The sequence below is a fragment of the Apium graveolens genome, chromosome 1, assembly GCF_009905375.1.
Source record: "Apium graveolens cultivar Ventura chromosome 1, ASM990537v1, whole genome shotgun sequence".
Classification (NCBI taxonomy): Eukaryota; Viridiplantae; Streptophyta; class Magnoliopsida; order Apiales; family Apiaceae; genus Apium; species Apium graveolens.
Window position 1 is genome coordinate 126,013,201 of NC_133647.1, and position 21,728 is coordinate 126,034,928.

Below are 21,728 nucleotides of genomic sequence, written 5' to 3' on the forward strand. Positions count from 1 at the left end.
CTAAAAAATCAGAAAGCTGTCTTCTGGATACTGGATAGTGTTGTGGAATATACCCTTGTAGTTTGTAAGTTAGAAGCAATGAATATTCACTTCTTAACAAGGTGCTTGTGATATTAAAATAGAGATGAGACTGTTTAATTCTGACTGCCTCTATTATTATTGCAACATTTCAGTCGGTAAATTTCTTCTTGTACATCACGCAATTGCAATCTCGTGTTGTGGCCAAATGTTTACAAGCAAAACCCAGATAATTTGGGTTGGGCCCATTTAATATTACTGTTACAGATAATTGTTAAAAAACTTCCAAGACTATTATCTATATTCATTAGGTAAAATAGTATAAAATAGACAATATATTCCTAAACTTTGCTAGCAAACAAAAAAGCAAATTACACTAAATACCCTCCAATCCAATAAAAATTATACTATTCTATGTCCATTTTGGTAAATATACTTTCAGTTATGGATAGTCCAATTTTAAATAGGTTACCCACGACACATTTTGCATATAAAACTATAGACCCGTGTATGACAATGTTTAAAAAGATTTGCATGATTTTCTCACATCTGGTTAAATCTCTATGTCAATAATAATCTTTAGTTTTCTTATTGGATATGTTTTGAATTTCAAATTTCTCATCAAAATAATCACTAATTAATATCTTCCTCATTTTTTGCTTTTATTTGAAGTAGATAGATATACATAGATATAAACATGTGCCTAATTTTGATGAGATGAATGAATCAATTTTTTTTATTTACATAAATTTCTAATCTCTGAATCTCATTCTTCTCTCTCTTTTTGCAGGTTATACGTGCTCTACAGGTTAGTAATTATGTCTATCTTTTCAATATCTGTTTTTCGTGATTTTAGTATTGTTATTTATATTGATTTTATATATTCATATACTTATTGTTTACTTATATTTATATTGGTTTTGATAGGAGATGATGATGTGTTGATAAAACTTAGAGGATATGTGTGCCTAACCTGTTTTTTGATTATTGATGCATGATTTTTTAACATATGCCTGTATACATAGCACATATTTTTTGATCGTGGTGAATTAAGTGTATGTGTTTCTAATCTCTGATTAGTATTGTTATTTGTGTAGATTTTATATGTTTATATATTTAATTTTTACTTATATTTGTTTTTGTTTTGGCAGGAGATGATGGTGTGCTGATAATGTTTACAACAGTGTTTACAAAATCATGATAAATTATGTGTATGTGTGTCTAACCTGTTTTTGATCAATGATGCATGAATATCAAAAAATTGTTACAAGCACTCAATGACGCGGATGAAGAACCACTTGAGCATATGCCTGACTACGAGCAATTTATTTCTCGTGCTGTTTTCTGTACTTGACTTAACTTTGTAAAGATTTTTGCAATGTCCAATTTATTAATATATATAGTTTCGTGTTCTATTCAGATGACAATGAAGATGCATCAGATCCTCATTGTGTGTTGTAATATAAGTTGCTCATTTGTATAAATGTTTAATTTGTCTAACAATTCCATATTAATTTAATTTTATAAATGTTACAATAAACATTCATCGAGGCGAATATTTTGTTAGATATATTTGATAATGTCATGACTAATGTGATTTATGTTTAGTTTTCAGATCTTACTTAAACAGGATAAATCAGTACTTACTGAAAGTCAGGACTTAAGGATATCAGTACTTAATATTATCAGGAGATAATCATCAGAAGATGGATATCAGAACTTAAGTACTGAAGGACGTTCAGATAAGGACATCAGCTGATTAAAGGAAAGAAGATCGAGATAAACATAAGTAGAGATATGCATGAAGAAGGAATTCTATGTAGAATAGAATACTTGGAAGAAAAGATATCTGATTGATATATTTTAGGAAGCAAAATTATATTCCATATCAATTAGCGATTATCTTGTAACTGTGTAATATATAAACACAGACATAGGGTTTACACTATAAGTGTTATCATATTCGAGAAGATTATTCATTGTAACCCTAACAGCTCTCGTGATATTTGTTCATCACTGAGAGGTAACAGTTCCATGCTGTAACAGAGTTTATTGTTTAAATAAAGTTTGTTTTCTGTTACTTGAGTTATTAAAGTTCGATTTGATTGTACTATACACTGTATTCACCCCCTCTACAGTGTGTGTGTGACCTAACAAGTGGTATCAGAGTCTATCTGTTAACGCACAAACAGTTTAAGATCCAAACACAATCATGTCTGAAACAGAAACTCCAACTAAGCCCACCAAAACTGAAGAACCTCCTAAGACACAAATTCAAAGCCGATATGAGACCATCAGAGTTCCCATATTGAGACCATCTGAATATCCCATATGAAAGGTGAGGATGATCATGTTTCTGGAAGCAACAGATCCAGAATATCTTGATAGAATCAAGGAAGGACCTCACAAATCAACCAAGCTCGCGGTTGCAGTTGCAGGTGAAGCAGCAAAGACTGTACCAAAGGAGAAGAGTGATTACACAGCTGAAGATATCGCATCAATTGCTAAGGATGCTAAGGTACGACACTAACGGCATAGTGCCATTGATAATGTAATGTCAAATAGGGTAATAAACTGCAAGACTGCAAAGGAGATATGGGATGCCCTGGAAACAAGGTGTCAGGGAACTGATACGATTAAAAAGAACAGGAAGACAATACTCACTCAAGAGTATGAACACTTTGACTCAAAGGCTAATAAGTCATTGACTGATTTATATGATAGATTTGTCAAACTCTTGAATGATCTGTCACTGGTTGATAAGGAGTATGATCTTCAAGATTCAAACTTAAATTCATGTTAGCTCTTCCTGAATGCTGGGATTTGAAGGCAACAACAATAAGAGACAACTACAATTTTGATGAAACAACTCTTGATGAAATTTACGGAATGCTCAAGACTCATGAACTTGAGATGGAACAAAGAAGCAAGAGGACAGGTGGAAAGTCAAGGACAGTTGCTCTTAAGGCTGAAGAAGAATCCCCCAAGGCAGCTACCTCAAGGAAAGATAAGAGTAAAGCTCTCTTCACAAAGTCTGATACTGAGTCATCAAGTTCTGAAAGTGATGATAACTCAGAATCTGAAAGCCTGCCTGAGACGGATGCTGATGAAGAGAGGATGAAGATGTGTGCTCTTATGGTGAAAGGGATCACAAAGATTGCATACAGGAAGTTCAGGAAGGGAAAGAAGTTTTCCAAGAAAGGCACAAGTTCTGATAAGAAGAATTTCAGAAAATCTGAGAGCAGAGGAGGAAAGTCTGACAGAGGAGATTATACAAATGTCAAATGCTACAACTGTGGTGAGAAAAGCCACATATCTCCTGATTGCAAGAAAGTGAAGAGTAACAAAGGCAAGGCTCTTGTCACAAAGAAGAAAAGCTGGACAGACACCTCAGATTCTGAAAGTGAGGAGAATTATGCCTTGATGACAAATACTGATAAGGCAAGTGCTGAAAGCAGTTCTGAAGCTGCTGAATCAAAGGTACCTCAAACTACTTATGCCTTTCATACTGATGATATAAATGAGTTGAGAAGATATCTTAAAACCATGTTTGTTAGTTATAGAGATCAAACTTTAACATGTGAAAGATTAACTTCTGAAAATCTTGCTTTTAAGAAAAGAAATGATTTCTTAGAAAATGAGTTAGTTATGTTCCATCAAACTCAGAAAGATAGAGATTATGCTTTTTATGTTAGGGATGAAGTGCTAAAAATGAATGAATCTCTAAAAACTGAGTTAAAAAAGGAAAGAGAGGTTATCAGGACTTGGACTAACTCTGGCAGAACAACTCAGAATTTATTAAGTAGTGAAAACTGGAAAGAGGGCTTAGGTTATGGAGAGGATAAGAATGATAAAGGAACTGAAGGTATTAAGCCTGTGGTTGTTAAACAAAAGCCAAAGTTAAAACCTGTCAAGTTTGTAGCTGTAAAGTCTGATAATGAGAAATCAGAAGTTAAAAAGGAATTAACTTCTGACAAACTAAAACAGGAAAAGAAAGCTGAAGTAAACATAGGCTTAATGACTAAGAAGCAGCTTAAGCATAAGCTGAAAGATGTTAAGAATGCAAACAAGGTAAAATCACCTAGGAAAAATAGGAATGAAAAGGAAGGAGTGAATAAAAGCAATGATTATAAGCCTGTTCCTGAAGCTCCTAGGAAAACGTGTCATAACTGTGGAAGTTCTAACCATCTGGCTTCTTTTTGCAGGAAGAATAAGAACATAAACTCCTTACCTTCAAAGTCAGGAGTTAAGAGTCAGTCTGTTAGATATAAGCCACAAAATCCTTATTTTCATTGTGATAGTTTATGGCATTCCATTTATACTTGTAAGGAATATCATAGTTTGTACTATGATTATTATCAAATAAAACCTTCTTTAAAGAAAGTTTTCATTGTTCCTTCTAGTGTAAGTTCTGATTTAAAGTCTGATAGTGTAAATTCTGATAAGAAAAATGTTAACATAAACTCTGATGCTAAATCCGCTGCATATGTTAACAAACTTAATAAGGCCAAAGGATCCAAGCAAGTCTAGGTCCTTAAAACTAATCATTAGTGGTCTTTGTGATTGCAGGGCAATAGGGAAAACATCCTAGTTCTGGACAGTGGATGTTCAGGATATATGACTGGAAATAATGCCCTGCTATCAGACTTTGTGGAGAAAGCTGGCCCAAGTGTTTCTTATGGAGATGGCAACATTGGAAAAACATTGGGATATGGCAATATCAATCTTGGGAATGTCATCATTAAAGAAGTAGTTCTGGTCTCAGGACTTAAACACAATATGCTGAGTATAAGTCAAATATGTGACAGAGGTTATCATGTTGATTTCTTTGAAGAACACTGTGAAGTTGTAAGTAAATCTAAAGGCAAAGTTGTTCTGAAAGGATACAGGCGTGGTAACATTTATGAAGCGAAGCTTTCAACAAGTACTGATAGTTCTGCAATCTGTCTGATAAGTAGAGCATCAATTGAAGAAAGCTGGAATTGGCACAAGAAACTCTCTCATTTAAATTTCAACAATATAAATGAGTTGGTCAAGAAAGATCTTGTGAGAGGACTTCCAAAGTCAGTATTTGCTCCTGATGGCCTTTGTGATTCTTGTCAGAAGGCCAAACAAAGGAAATCTTCATTCAAGAGCAAGACTGAATCATCAATTCTTGAGCCTTATCACCTACTACATGTTGATCTATTTGGTCCAGTAAATGTCATGTCTATTGCAAAGAAGAAATATGCGTTGGTCATAGTGGATGAGTTCACCAGATACACATGGTGTATTTCTTGCACACAAAAAGTGAAACTGCATCTATCTTGATTGATCATGTCAGGCAACTGGATAAATTGGTCAAAGACTCAGTAAAGATAATAAGGAGTGATAATGGTACTGAGTTCAAGAATTTGATAATGGAAGAGTTCTGCAAAAACCATGGAATCAAGCAGGAATTTTCTGCTCCTGGAACTCCACAGCAAAATGGAGTTGTTGAAAGGAAGAATAGAACTCTCATTGAAGCTGCACGTACAATGCTTGATGAAGCAAAGCTTCCAACCTATTTCTGGGTTGAAGCTGTGCAGACTGCTTGTTTTACTCAAAATGCAACACTCATTAACAAGCAAGGAAAGACACCATATGAGATGGTGAAGAAAAAGAAGCCAAATCTGAAGTATTTTCATGTATTTGGATGCAAGTGTTTTGTTCTTAAGACTCATCCTGAACAACTATCTAAATTTGATTTAAAAGCTGATGAAGGAATCTTTGTTGGATATCCACTTTCCACAAAAGCCTTTAGAGTCTATAACTTGAGAACAAGAGTGGTCATGGAATCTATCAGTGTCTGTTTTGATGACAAGAAGATTACTGGACTTGAAGATTTTATTGATCATGATCAGCTGAGATTTGAAAATGAAGACTCAAATTCTGATACTGATAATCCTGACAATCTAAGTCCTGATACTGCAATCTCTGATGGATTAAACTCTGATGTTATTGAAACTATGGTGACTACGCCAAAGGTGAAAGGAATATGTCCTAAGTCCAATCATGTATGAGGATTTAGGAATAACTTTTATGTAATCTGTTTTGATTTCATTGGTATTAATAAAAGACTTGTTTTGTTTTTATTACGGGCTCTATCTATTTAAGTGTTTAAATAAGATATACCATAGTTTAGAGTAAAGCTTTTTATGGATTATGATGAGATCATAATAGTGAGACCTAAAAGATGATAACTCTAAACTTAAATAGTTCCTGGTCATAGGATTACTAACTGGTAATTAATAATCCGCAAAGATCGGTACATACTATGCTTGCTTCATTATGAAGGATGTCTGTTCTCATAGATATTTGTGTGGTGACACTATAGCTAGTATGTAGGTGCTTATTATAGAGTAAGTTCACTGAACATGACTCGCACAGCTGAACAACTGATGGAGTTCACTCACGTGTCAGCAGTTGTTCACATAGTGATAGTTGTACAAGTATCCTTAGACTTGAGGTCATCATAGTCATCTTGTGTACACTGAACTATGCTTTGGTTTAGTTCTTAGTCTCCAGGGACAATTATTAGGGCTCTACTGGGTATAGGAATTTGTACACGAAGATAGTGTATGATCAATATAGGATCTACCCCTTCCAGTGAAGGAAGCAAATGTTCAAGGCTAATCTACTTATGCTAGTTCAGGAATCTCTGGCCAGAGTGAATGAAATTAGAAAGGAGTTTCTAATTTGCATAGAACTAAGCATAGTAAATGGTAAGCAAGTGATTGAATTAGAAAGGCTTGACACGAGATCCATGCCTTGTATTTAATCGGGACATTGTAGGGTAGAAGGAGTTTATTGTACGGTAACTATTCACTAAATAGGTTCTTGGTATTCTAAGCAGTGAATTCATATTATCCGGATAGTCGCGATATGCTGAGAAGTATCCCTCACGATATAGAATAAATGTGATTAATTAATTAAATCATATTTAATAAATTAGAGAATTTATATAAATAATGATAAAATAGTTTTATTATTATTTATTTCTACTACCGGCTTAATATTGAACCTACAGGGTCACAACATAAAAAGAGAATGATTTAATGGTGGAGGTTTTAATTAATAATGGCTAATAATTATTTATTTGTGAAATAAATAATTAATTGGCAAATTTAATAATTGATTAAATGAGATTTAATTGATTATAAATTAATTAATAAAAGTTCTTAATATTATTAATTAAGGATTTTAATTTTTGGAAATTAAATCAAGAGAGAGAATTATTTCTAAAGTGTTTAGAAAAAGGATTAATAATTAAAAGGTGTTTTAATTATTAATGAGAATAATAAATGGGATAATAATAATAATATTTATGGGAAAATTTCAGCTGAAAATTTTGCCTATAAATACACTATTATAAACCCTATTTTTATTAGAACCCCAAAACCCAAAAAGTTTGGAAAACCCAATTCTCTCCACCTCCTTCCTCCTCCTTCCTCCTCCTTAACGTCGTTTTCTTGGTGGATACCGGTGGAGTGCTTCACGTTTGAGGAGCAGCTGCTAAGGATCTCCGATAGTTGATTTTGGATCGCATATTAAAGGTTAGTAATCGATCCCTACGTTTTTACCACGATTTATATGCTTTTATTTGGATTTTATTTGTGTAAAAGTGTTTTATCATGCCTCCGCTGCGATTAAAATCCAACAATGGTATCAAAGCATAGGTTGTATGCATATAGATCTGTGGTAAAAATTTCAGAATTTTATATGCTTGTATGAATTAATTATGATTTTTACAAGTTATATCATGGATTAATTTTGTCTAATGAGAAATCGTTTCTCAGAATAATTTTGAATGTTGATCTGGATTCTACAAGTGTTGTAGATCGTCTGGGTATTTTTTTCATAATTTTATGATGTATAGATTATTTATTATGAATTTTTGAAGTTCTTGCAATTAAATTCGTAATTAAATATGTATATATATATATATATATAAATTGATTGTAAGTATGTTTATATATTTGTATATCTGCTGCTGTATATTTGTCTGTTGAATGCTGCTGCACGGAGAAAAAGCAAAGCAAGGTACAGAACTGACAGGCGCGGCAACCGAGTAATAAAAAGGCGGCGGTTGCTGCAGGAAAGAAAAAAAAAGGGGTGTCGCGCATTCCGGGAATGCGTTACACCCTGTGGCACATGCACGGAATGCGTTACACCTTTTAATTGGTTAAAAGGGTTGTAACGCATCACCGGTATGCGTTACAGGGCTTGTAACGCGTTCCTGTAATGCGTTACAGCCCGACTGTCCACATTAAAATTGATTTTCTGGGAGTTTCGTAACTCCGTTTTAGGCGTGCAATATACCGTTGGATTCGTTTTTCCGAGACGGATCTAATGGAGTGATCAATTTTAGTTTATATAAAAGTTTTGAACTATTTATATTTCTGAAAGTGTTTTAAAGCTGTTTTTAACTGTTTTAACTGCTTTTAAATGCTTCATGTGATACATAGAGATGTATAATGCTTAGACCAATATGCTAGATGATGTAACATGCCTACCTTGATGTTTATTCATGTTGATATATGTGATATATACTTAGTTTATCATGCGATGATAGATTTAGGTGAACTTAAATGAACATAAGGCGTTTGTTAGACAACCTAGTATAGTGAAATTGTTTTATAACCTTAATAACAATATTATGAATACAATCATGAGATTCTTGTGTTTGTGAAACACGTAATTGAATATGAATTTTCGATATGAGAGAAAGGATGATTCTGTCAACAACAGATTTCTATCTGTAAGAAAGGGTTATTAAGTGACGCCTCTTGACAATGCTCCACCCGATCTGGGAATCATCTGATTATCTATTATTGATTTGAAATATTTAATTTAAAAGGAAGAATCTCTTTATATTGTGATTATGATTGTAACGTAATATAATCCCTCTAAAATTAGAGAATATCAAGTAGTAATTGGCCAATGACACAACGGGCTTGTGTCGGTCATAGCCTTCCAACATGATAGAAAGTAGTTCTTATTTTTAAATCATTGTCGTTTCGTGCCACAGCCGAGGGCTTTGATTTCGAAATAAGAAATACTTGTCTATTACATAGAGATGTGTACATTGAATAAGAATCTAAAGCTCGTTACGTGCCACAGCCGTGGGCCTTTGGGGACTGATTTAATTGTACGGAATGTTGGGTTAGACTTGACTTAGAATATTGAGTTTGTCGTGCCACAGCCGTGACTCAATTATTCAAGAGGCTAAAGTTTGATTAGGGAATAACATTAGATGTAATTGACAAGAGTTGTCTGCCTATTGAACATTACATGGCGTTTCGTGCCACAGCCGGGGTTGTGTAATGGAATGTAGGATCCCTATTCCCACTAGCATTATGAATGCTTAATTTTTCACGTAGGGGGTTGAATAAATTAGGTAAACTAGTGGGAGCCACTTATGAATAAAGACCCAATTCATATAGTGTTTTGAAATGAAATCGATTATTTGCTAAGTGTTGTTATGTGTTTATCATTTACAGATTTACTTTGTACGTTATGTCTTCTGCACTATCGCTCAGGAGCATACTAGATGCTCACAAATTGACTGGTCCTAATTATGCTGACTGGCTTCGAAACTTGAGAATTGTTCTCAGGATTGAGAAGCTGGAATACGTGATTGACTCACCTAAGCCTACTGAACCTGCTAGTGATGCACATAATGATGAACATGTTGTGTATCGTAAGTGGATAGATTATGCAAATGTTGCTCAATGCATCATGCTAGCTTCCATGAACATTGAGCTACAGAAGCAACATGAGCATATGGATGCTCACACCATCCTCATGCATCTACAAGAGTTGTATGATGTGGCAGGGAGGACAGCTCGATATGAGATATCGAAGGAGCTGTTCGGTTGTAGGATGTCTGAGGGATCATCTGTGAATGACCATGTACTTAAGATGATCAATTTGATTAAACATCTTGGACAACTTGGTTTTGCCATGGATGGGGAGCTGAACCAAGACTTGGTCTTGCAATCACTTCCGAGTTCGTTCTCGCAGTTTGTTGTGAACTTTCACATGAATAAGTTGGATGTCAGCCTGCCTGAACTCCACAACATGTTGAAGACTGCGGAATCGAATTTTCCCCCTAAGAAGAGTTCTGTTCTTCTAATTGGTGAAGGTTCCAATCCTAAGAAAAGGAAGAGGAACTCTTCCAAGAAGAAGAAAGTAGGTGAAAAAACGCCGGTTCCACCAAAAGCTGAAGACCCCAAGAGCAAAGTTGTTTGCTTTCACTGTAACAAGGCGGGGCACTGGAAGAGGAACTGCAAGGTTTACCTTGCAGAATTGAAGAAGAAGAAGGGTAGTGAGACTGCCGCTTCTGATTCAGGTATGTTTATGATAGAAGTGAATATGTCATTAAATCAAATTTCTACTTGGGTATTGGATACCGCCTGTGGTTCTCAAATCTGCAATTTGTTGCAGGGACCAAGGAGAATTAGGACTCTTGAGGAAGAGGAGGTGATTCTACTGATGGGAAATGGAGCAAGAGTTGCTGCTGTAGATGTAGAATCATTTCATTTACATATGCCTACGGGCAAGACTATTGTTTTAAATAATTATTATTTTGTTCCCTCGATTGTGAGGAATATTATTCCCATGTTAGACTTGGCTGGATTTTCATTTATTATTGAGAATAATGAATATTCTATTCTTAGAGATAATATTCTTTATGGACGTGGTGCTTTAAATAATGGTCTGTATAAATGTGACATAATTTACTTCAGATTGAACAAACTAATAAAAGAAAAGGGATGATGAAAATCTCACTTCATTGTGGCACTGCAGTCTCCATTTAGTAGACATGGAGAGAGGGCTGCAAATTTGCTAGGAATGGTACACACAGATGTATGTGGACCAATGTCTACGCAAGCCATGGGAGGATTTTCATACTTCATTACTTTCATAGATGATAGATCTGGATTCGGATATGTGTTTAATGAAACACAAGTCTGAGGCCTTTGAAAAGTTCAAAGAATATAAGTATGAAGTGGAGAAACAACCAAACATAGTATTATAACTCTTCGACCAGATCGAGGTGGTGAATACTTTAATGGAGTGTTTCTAGATTATCTCAAGGTAAATGGTATAGTCTCCCAGTGGACTCCTCCAGATTGGTATCTGAAAGGAGAAATCGAACTTTGTTAGACATAGTTCGGTCCATGATGAGCTATGCAAATCTTTCAGTATTCCTATGGGGTTATGCATTGGAAACCTCAGCATATTTACTGAATATGGTGCCTTCCAAAATCTGTTCCTCAAACTTCGTATGAGATATGGAAAGAAAGGAAACTGAGTCTTAAACACGTTAAGATTTGGGGATGTCCAGCTTATGTCAAGAAAGTTGACCCAGATAAGCTGGAATATCGATCCGTAAAATATAGTTTTGTGGGATATCCTAAAGAGACTTTAGGGTATTACTTTTACACCGATCATCGGGTGTTTGTCTTCAGACATGCTACCTTCTTGGAAAAGGAGTTTATCCTTGAAGGAAACAGTGGGAGCAAAATTGAACTTGATGAAGTTCAAGAAGCACAAACTACTACGGATCGAGTGGAAACACCTGTTCTGACTGAACAACCTTTTGTGGAACAGCCCATTCATAGATCAGGGAGAGTGTCTCGCCAACCTGAGCGGTATTATGGCCTTGTCATTGAGAATGACAATGAGTTGTCGATCATTGATGATGACGAAGATGGGTATTATGACCCACTCACAAAGCTACTTTATGAAAGTCACTTTGATCGTCATAAAGACAAGATGGGTATTAGATACCAGAGTGATTGGCTTTAGTACAAGTGGGAGATTGAAAGGAATATGTCCTAAGTCCAATCATGTATGAGGATTTAGGAATAACTTTTATGTAATCTGTTTTGATTTCATTGATATTAATAAAAGACTTGTTTTTTTTTATTACGGGCTCTATCTATTTAAGTGTTTAAATAAGATATACCATAGTTTAGAGTAAAGTTTTTTTATGGATTATGATGAGATCATAATAGTGAGACCTAAAAGATGATAACTCTAAACTTAAATAGTTCCTGGTCATAGGATTACTAACTGGTAATTAATAATCCGCAAAGATCGGTACATACTATGCTTGCTTCATTATGAAGGATGTCTGTTCTCATAGACATTTGTGTGGTGACACTATAGCTAGTATGTAGGTGCTTATTATAGAGTAAGTTCACTGAACATGACTCGCACAGCTGAACAACTGATGGAGTTCACTTACGTGTCAGCAGTTGTTCACATAGTGATAGTTGTACAAGTATCCTAAGACTTGAGGTCATCATAGTCATCTTGTGTACACTGAACTATGCTTTGGTTTAGTTCTTAGTCTCCAGGGACAATTATTAGGGCTCTACTGGGTATAGGAATTTGTACACGAAGATAGTGTATGATCAATATAGGATCTACCCCTTCCAGTGAAGGAAGCGAATGTTCAAGGCTGATCCACTTATGCTAGTTCAGGAATCTCTGGCCAGAGTGAATGAAATTAGAAAGGAGTTTCTAATTTGCATAGAACTAAGCATTGTAAATGGTAAGCAAGTGATTGAATTAGATAGGCTTGACACGAGATCCATGCCTTGTATTTAATCGGGACATTGTAGGGTAGAAGGAGTTTATTGTACAGTAACTATTCACTGAATAGGTTCTTGGTATTCTAAGCAGTGAATTTATATTATCCGGATAGTCGTGATATGCTGTGAAGTATCCCTCACGATATAGAATAAATGTGATTAATTAATTAAATCATATTTAATAAATTAGAGAATTTATATAAATAATGATAAAATAGATTTATTATTATTTATTTCTACTACCGGCTTAATATTGAACCTACAGGGTCACAGCATAAAAAGAGAATAATTTAATGGTGGAGGAATTAATTAATAATGGCTAATAATTATTTATTTGTGAAATAAATAATTAATTGGCAAATTTAATAATTGATTAAATGAGATTTAATTGATTATAAATTAATTAAGAAAAGTTCTTAATATTATTAATTAAGGATTTAATTTTTGGAAATTAAATCAAGAGAGAGAATTATTTCTAAAGTGTTTAGAAAAAGGATTAATAATTAAAAGGTGTTTTAATTATTAATGAGAATAATAAATGGGATAATAATAATAATATTTATGGGAAAATTTCAGCTGAAAATTTTGCCTATAAATACACTATTATAAACCCTATTTTTATTAGAACCCCAAAACCCAAAAAGTTTGGAAAACCCAATTCTCTCCACCTCCTTCCTCCTCCTTAACGTCGTTTTCTTGGTGGATACCGGTGGAGTGTTTCACATTTGAGGAGCAGCTGCTAAGAATCTCCGATAGTTGCTTTTGGATCGCATATTAAAGGTTAGTAATCGATCCCTACGTTTTTACCAAGATTTATATGCTTTTATTTGGATTTTATGTGTGTAAAAGTGTTTTACCATGCCTCCGCTGCGATTAAAATCCAACAAAAGGAAGATGCACCTATGCAGGGGGAGCATACTCAAGATCTTACCACATCTCAAGAAGTATCAGAACATACATCTGGCTCTTCAAGTTCTGATTTGTCATGTTCTGATAAGCCAAGTCCTAATAGGTCTGAAAATCTAAATTCTGAAGAATCCAACTCAGAGAGCATAGTTTCAGGGGGAGCATCAGAAAATGAAAATGAAGACAACATGGATCATGGGGGAGCATCCAGTTCTAGAGAAAACCTTCCATCTGCAAGGAAGTGGACTAAATCACATACACCTGATTTGATAATTGGAAATCCTGATGCAGGTGTCAGAACTAGAACAGGTACTTCAAATGAATGTCTTTACAATTCTTTTCTTTCTCAGACTGAGCCAAAAAAAGTGGAAGAAGCTCTTCAAGATGCCGATTGGGTGCAAGCAACGCAGGAAGAGTTAAATGAATTTGAAAGAAATAAAGTCTGGACCCTAGTACCAAGACCAAAGAACAGATCTGTTGTTGGTACAAAATGGGTATTCAGAAACAAAACTGATAGTGATGGCATAATTACAAGGAATAAGGCAAGGCTGGTTGCAAAAGGATATTCTCAACAGGAGGAAATTGATTATGATGAAACATTTGCACCAGTTGCTAAATTGGAAGCCATAAGGATATTTTTGGCTTATGCTGCTCACAAAAAGTTTACTGTTTTTCAAATGGATGTGAAAAGTGTTTTTCTCAATGGAGAATTGGAGGAAGAAGTATATGTTGAATAACCTCCAGGCTTTGTAGATTCCAAATATCCAGATTATGTCTACAGGATTGATAAAGCACTTTATGCACTTAAGCAAGCTCCAAGAGCATGGTATGAGACTTTAGCTCAGTTTCTTCTGGAAAATGGATTTAACAGAGGAACTATAGACAAAACACTGTTCTACCTCAACCATGGAAAGGACTTACTTCTGGTCCAGATTTATGTTGATGATATCATTTTTGGTTCTACAAATGACAGACTTTGCAAGAAGTTTGCCAAACTGATGCAGTCAAGATATCAAATGAGTATGATGGGGGAACTTAGCTATTTTCTGGGCCTTCAAGTCAAGCAGAATGAAGAAGGCACTTTTATTTGTCAAACTAAGTACACCAGAAACTTGCTGAAGAAATTTGGAATGCAAGATTGTTCAAGTGCATCCACTCCCATGGCCACTGCAACAAAACTGGACAAGGATACTGGTAAATCAGTAGATATTACTGATTAGCTCTCTCCTCTATCTAACTGCTAGTAGACCTGATATCATGTATGCTACCTGTCTTTGTGCAAGATTTCAAGCAGATCCAAGAGAACCTCACTTAACAGCTGTGAAAAGAATATTCAAGTATCTTAAAGGAACAGCTGATCTGGGATTGTGGTATCCCAGAGAATCAGATTTTAAACTAATAGGTTACTCAGATGCATATTTTGCAGGTTGCAAAATTGACAGGAAAAGCACAAGTGGAAGCTGCCAATTTCTCGGAGGCAGATTGGTTTCTTGGTTTAGCAAGAAACAAAAGTCAATTTCCACATCAACTACAGAAGCAGAGTACATTGCTGCAGGAAGCTGTTGTGCACAGATTCTTTGGATGAAGAATCAGTTACTGGATTATGGGTTAACATATTTCAAAATCCCTATTTATTGTGATAATCAAAGTGCTATTGCTATGACAGGTAATCCAGTTCAACACTCAATGACAAAGCACATCAGCATCAGGTACCACTTCATAAGGGAACATGTGGATGAAGGTACAGTGGAATTGCACTTTGTTCCAACAGATCAACAACTAGCAGATATCTTCACAAAACCACTGTGTAAAGCTACTTTTACAAGATTGGTAAATGAACTTGGAATGGTATCAGGTTCTTTTTCTAAATCTGCTTAGTTTTGTTCTGATGCATTACAGAAATTACTCTCTTTGTGTATTCTGTGCTTAATTGAAAATTGCTTAAGTACTGAATGTTGTCTGATGTGACCTTCTAAACTCTGACAGTGATATGTCTGTTTGTGTAACTATTATATCCTATGAGGATACCTGTGCTAGATGCTGACCTAGTAATCTTCAATATACTAAAGAACCCATGTTAGAAGTAATTATTTATATGGAAAATCTATTGACACAAGCGAATTCTGATATTGAGCTTAGTTGAGTTTACTTTGTCTATCTTATTACTAAGTCACAAACTAGAATACTGCTTCTCATCTGTTAAGTTCTGATGCTAGTAAATCTGTTGAATGTACTAAGTGTTGATAAACCTCACTTATCAAAAGGAAAAGAAAAAGAATCAAGGATTAAAATCAGGTACTCCTTTGAGATCTAGAGTAAAAATGTGGAAGGGACGACCCAAGTGCATTGCTGGTATTAAGTAAATATGCATCAGAAAAGTAAAATATTTTCTTGGTGACTTTTCACACTCTATGATTACTGGAGAAATACTCTGATAATAGCATAAATTCTGATAAGCAGTCGTGACTCACTTATACTGAGAAGCCACTGTACAATGGAATTTAAAAAGATGCACAAAATTAGCACAAAACAGTTGAGGTGGACTCAAGTATGAACTCATTCAATAGTAGGCTTCAGAATAATGACAGGTTTTTAGTAAAGTTTTAGTTATGCCTTATTTCTAAGATGTACTGAAGTGAATCAGACTTTACTCTTTGTCTGATATTTAGCTTAATGCACACACTAAACACTCCATATAAATGATGAAAATTACTGTGGTGATCTATGTTATTTTAGATGAACAGTTTATGTGTCAGATTGCATAATTTCTGAGGACAAGTTCTGATTGAACGTTCTGATGATTAAGTTCTGAAGAATCTATATCAGAATTTGTGTGAGGACTTACAAAGATAGGCATTCATTTTTCGAGTTAAGAAATCATGTTCTGATCACTGTTAAGTTCTGATATAAGTCTAAGTTCTGATATTAAACTCTGATCCTTTACTTGACTTATTTGTGGATAAAATCTAAAAACAGTCTCATTTTAAATCAGAATATGTTTGGGTAGAATATTAACAGTCAATCTAATTAGGGTTAGTAAAATATGTACATGCACGATAATTTTTTACTTGTTACTTGTGCGCATTAAACCCTGACCTCTACTTCCAATGACTATTTTTCGTCTTCCCAGTCTAGGGAGACGAGGTAGAATTAATTCTACCTGTCAGCATTAAATTTCTTTGCGTCTCCTGGCATTCTCTTGCCTATATAAACGAACACTTCACATCAGCCTATACATCAATTCTTTCCTCAAACACTTACTCTCTTTTCCCTCATATACACAACATCATGGTTAACTACAATATGTTTTTAAACTATGAGACCTTCAACATGGAGTTAAGCTGTGAAGCCTGGCAGCAGGAATGACACGTCACTGCCATTCCTGATGAGATATGGGACTCAGTTCCCCAGGAGGTACTCACCCACCTCCTGTTCTTCTACATGGACTACCATCGCCATCTGGAGCGATTGGAGGAAGAAAGGCTGGAAGCTCTCCGCCAGCAAGAGCGAATCATCAGACTCGCTATTCTGTTCGTCGAGAGTAGGAAGAAGAAATAACTTATTTTCTTCTTCCTATTTTTCTTCATAGTCAGCCTTGCCCTGCTTCTTGAGCTAGGACAAAGGCTGTTGATGTTAGGTTTAGCAGCTTAGGACAATCTTGTAAACTTCTGATGAAATTTAAATTTCATGAATGTATTCTCTTAATATATTAATGGAATTTCTACTTTTTGCAAGTTTTTGTCTCTGAGATGTTTGTAATTTAAATGCACTGAGAAATCCTGATATATCCATATTCTGATGACCATTTCAATTTTAATTTAAATTAAGTTCTGATCTTACAATATCGGTACTTGTTTACTTGATTTATTTTGGTCATTCTCACTCGATTTTTTTTTCAAAATATTGGTGTTGCAGTGAAAAATAATTGAATAAGTGGGAACAATTTAAATTTTGAATTAAAACTGATTTACCTCGATTAATGGAATTACTGGGTAAGTGGAACGGTTTTTCCTTGAAAAACTGCAAGTTGGTAAGTCATGATTACTGTTTTCCCGTGCCCATTAACTATTCATTATTGCTGCATGTCTGACAGGTGTCCAACGGTTATATTTGTTTTACCAAGTATTAGTAAGAGAGAGAAGATTATAGAATCTTTTATTTACTTTTACACTTTATCTCTCTTTCTTTGCTTTTACTCTCTCTCATCTCCTGACGTTGGTTTTTCATACAGACATTTTCTCAAACACCTAACAGGAAAATCTTAATTTTCGATTTTTCTCATGGCACCTAAGGATTTGATTATTGATGGAGCTAAGTTCGTTCCAAATAACTATGGTGCAATTCTCGTTCATGCTGAAGCTCCGTCTGAGTTGCATTTTGTGCAAGATCTTCTTGCACACAATGAAATTGGGTATGCATTGACCCAGCCTTCAGTCTTTTCAGGCCAACAAGTTCTGACGTTTTGGCGGACTGGGCACTTTGATAATGGTGGTACAAATGGTACTCCTAGTATTGTTTTCGAAGTGGATGATTCTACACATGTGGTAACTCCTGGTACAATTCGAAAGGCCCTACATTTACCAGAAGGATGTATTTTTTTAACCCCGGAGGAATCAGCTCTTCAGGAGTTAATGGACAGTTTGGGGTATGAGCAGAGTTTGGCTAAGCTTGGGCAGTTGAAACGGACTCATATCAGAAAGGAATGGAGCTTCTTCTTCGACTGCATCACTAAAGCTTTTGGGAATAAGTGTTCCAACTTTGATGTCATCCCTATAATGAGTCAGCACATTGGGTATGCTATCATTAACCAAACTTATTTTGATTTTGCAACTGCTGTGATAGGTTTTATTGGGGATAGGATGACAGAGGATAGGAATGTTGTCTACTTTGCTAGATTATGTCAGCTTATATATACTTTTTGTTGTACTGATGAACCTCAATTAGCCAGTACCTTAACTCCACCTTTCAATATTGCAAAACGAGCCTTTAATGACCTGGTAAATGCTGATGTTAAGAAAAAGGTGGTTAGACCTTTACAGATTCCTCAGTCTGTAAAACAGATCTTGGTAAATATTGATCCTCAAACCTATAGTTCTATTTATCCTGATGTCCAACCTACCACCACATCCCAAACACCACATCAACCATCAGAACATACCACTCATCCATCTATACCTCAACCATCCCTCAGAACATATCTCAGAGAAGGAGGATTGTTTTGAGAGATGAGTCTGATAGTGAGAAACAGGTTTTTATTTCAGAACATGTTATCAAAGAAGCTGAGAAAGTTCCTTCTCAAAAGGATTCTGGAATTGGGGGATCTAAGCTTCTCAAAAGGCTTAGAAGAATGACTTTTGCTGAACCTCCCAAGGAATCCCCATCTTCAAAGAGATACAAGAAACAAAGAGCAAAAAGGCCAGTTTCAGATGATGAGGAAGCAGCACCTAAGGAAGGAGATCAGGAATCTTTAATCTCACCAGAAAAGGAATATGCTCAAGCCCCTGCTTCTCCATTAACTCCAACTAATGAAGCAGCTACTGAAATGGCTAACACACCATCTGTGTCTCCTGTTCACAAGACTGTATCTCCTGTTGATCCAGGCACAAGTGCTGAAACTGATATCCAGAAGTTGGTTGTGCCTGAAGTGCTTTACTTAGAAGCTCCAACAGCAACTAATCCATCAATAACACCTGTTACTGATGCTGCTCAAACTCCAGAACTATCTACTACACCTTCTCTGCATCTAGATGCTGATGATCAGAATATAGGTGAGCATCAGGATATGGGTGTTGATCAGAACTTGGGACCAGATCATCAATTAGAGGATGATGCTGAAGCCTCAATTGTTTCTCATACTGTTATTTTATCAGAAGATGCTGATTCTGAAAGTTCTGATGCTGCAAATGTTGGATATACTGGTGATGCTGCTCCAAATGCAGATGCTGATGAAGCAGGTCCTTCAGGACATGTCCCTCAATAAACTGTTCTTAAATCTGAACTAGTTAAGAAGTTTATCATCAGAAAAGCACCAGTGCCTTGGAGTGAAACTCCTGCAGGACAGGAGTGGACTAAGGAATGGAACTTAGTTACCTGTGTTCCATCTACAAAGAATCTTGCTGAGCACTTGACAAAAGCTGATGAGATGTTAATTACTGATGATTTCAAAACACAGCTTAGAGTCACTGCATTGAGTACTAAACATCTACAAGGTCTCCATTCAACTACTCATGCAGAGTTACATAAGATTTAGGAAGAATTAATGAAGCAAGAACAAGTTCAGAAGATTGACAAGAAAAAATTCTTCCAACCTACCTTTGACAGAGTTGCTTATATTGAGAAGACTCAAGAGAAACAACAAGCTCAGATTGATGATATTCTGAAAAATCAAGCTTCTCAGCAATCTCAACTTAATGAAATCCAAGCTTCAGTGGAATTGTTTGTCTCTCTTCTCTTACCTGCTGATGCCAAAAAGGGGGAGAAAGTAATTATGTCCAAATGCAAAACTGATAAGACACTGAAGGGGAAGGATGATGAAAAAGATGACCATGGAAACTCTGGAATGGGTAGAGGTCATAGTCAAGGTAGAGGTTTCTCATCAAGAAAAGCTAAAATCACAAGTCACGGGACAAGTTCTGATACTGGAAAAAGAATTACTTTTGCTACTGGTAAAAGGATAAGTTCTGATGAACTTTTAGATCTTGATGAAGAAATGTCAAGACAGTTATTTCTTCAGGAAAATCCAGGAATGGACTTGGAGAGTTTAGTGGAAGAAGAATCCAGACTTAAATCAGGAAAAGTTAAATCTAAATCTGAAGCTTCTGGTAAAAAGACACTTCCAAAACTCAAAGGCATTGTGATAAAAGAAAGAATAAATCCTGAAGCAACCATGGCTAAATCACAACTGCAGATAGATCTAAAGTCCAAGTGCAAAGAAAAAGTTGGTGAACCTATCAAGGTTTATGTGCCTCCTGTGAATGAAAAAATTACTGATGAAGATGATGATCTTGCTCTGACTTCAAGAAAAGTTTTTAAGACAACCTCTGACATGGCTCAAGTTGTTCAGAGTCAAGAGATAGTAAGATCTGATATTTCAAAGAAGCAAGTAACCTCTGACATAGCTCAAGTTAACTTGATATCAGAAGATAAATCAAAGACACTCCTACCAGGATTCACTAAAGCAAAACAGACTCAACCTTTGAAGACTGCTGTAAGTGGTTTTGAAGCAAGAGTGGTTACTGGAAAGGAAGCAAGAGATAAAACTGGATTGGGAAGTGCTGATGAAAGAAAAATACAGAACACTACCAATGATCCAACTTCCTTACGTGAACCAGGTATTGGAGCAACTCCTGAGAGATTGAATCAACTGGAATCTGTACAAATGGTTTACCATACCTACTTGAAAGAACACATCTTGTTGTACTTCATGACAGATGGTAGGGTTGATCATATAAGGGAAAATGCCATTCCATTGAAGTATTTTGAAGAACTGGAGCATGTATTATTCTTACTTTAAGTGAATGACAAAATAACAGAAAGTGCTGCAAACTATTTGAAGAATCATTCAGAGACAGAAAAGGCTTTATTATGTTAAGTCTGACAGCACATATCTTCCAAAGTACAGAGATCACAAGGGTGATATAGTTGAAATGAAGCCCAACACTGCTAAGATTATAACTACCTTTCTGGGTTACAGGGCTGTGGAATTCAATCTTGAGTCTGACAAGGCATATTTGATCAGACTGGATCAGGATATAAGAAAAGCTAGAATTAATGATCTCAGGGCTGAAATCTTTCAAATTGGTGAAGATACTGCAGAACTTAAAGATGCTAAAAGGAGGATGATTGATGAACTCAAATATGCTGACAGATGTTTGTTGAAGAACTATCTCAGAACAACTCCTGACATCAGAGAGATCAGAAGATGAAGCCAAGTCAAGATCTACAACTGCTTAAATTCTGATATAAATACAGACTGAAGTTGTTATCAGAAATTAAAGATTGGTAAAGCTTTAAGGACTGTAAGTTGTAGTTATCTAGTCAAATTCTCATGCATTTGTACCTAATGTTTTTGACATCATCAAATATCTGTTAAACTTGTATATTATGCTAATTTACAAGTTTGGGGAGATTGTTAGATATATTTGATAATGTCATGGCTAATGTGATTTATGTTTAGTT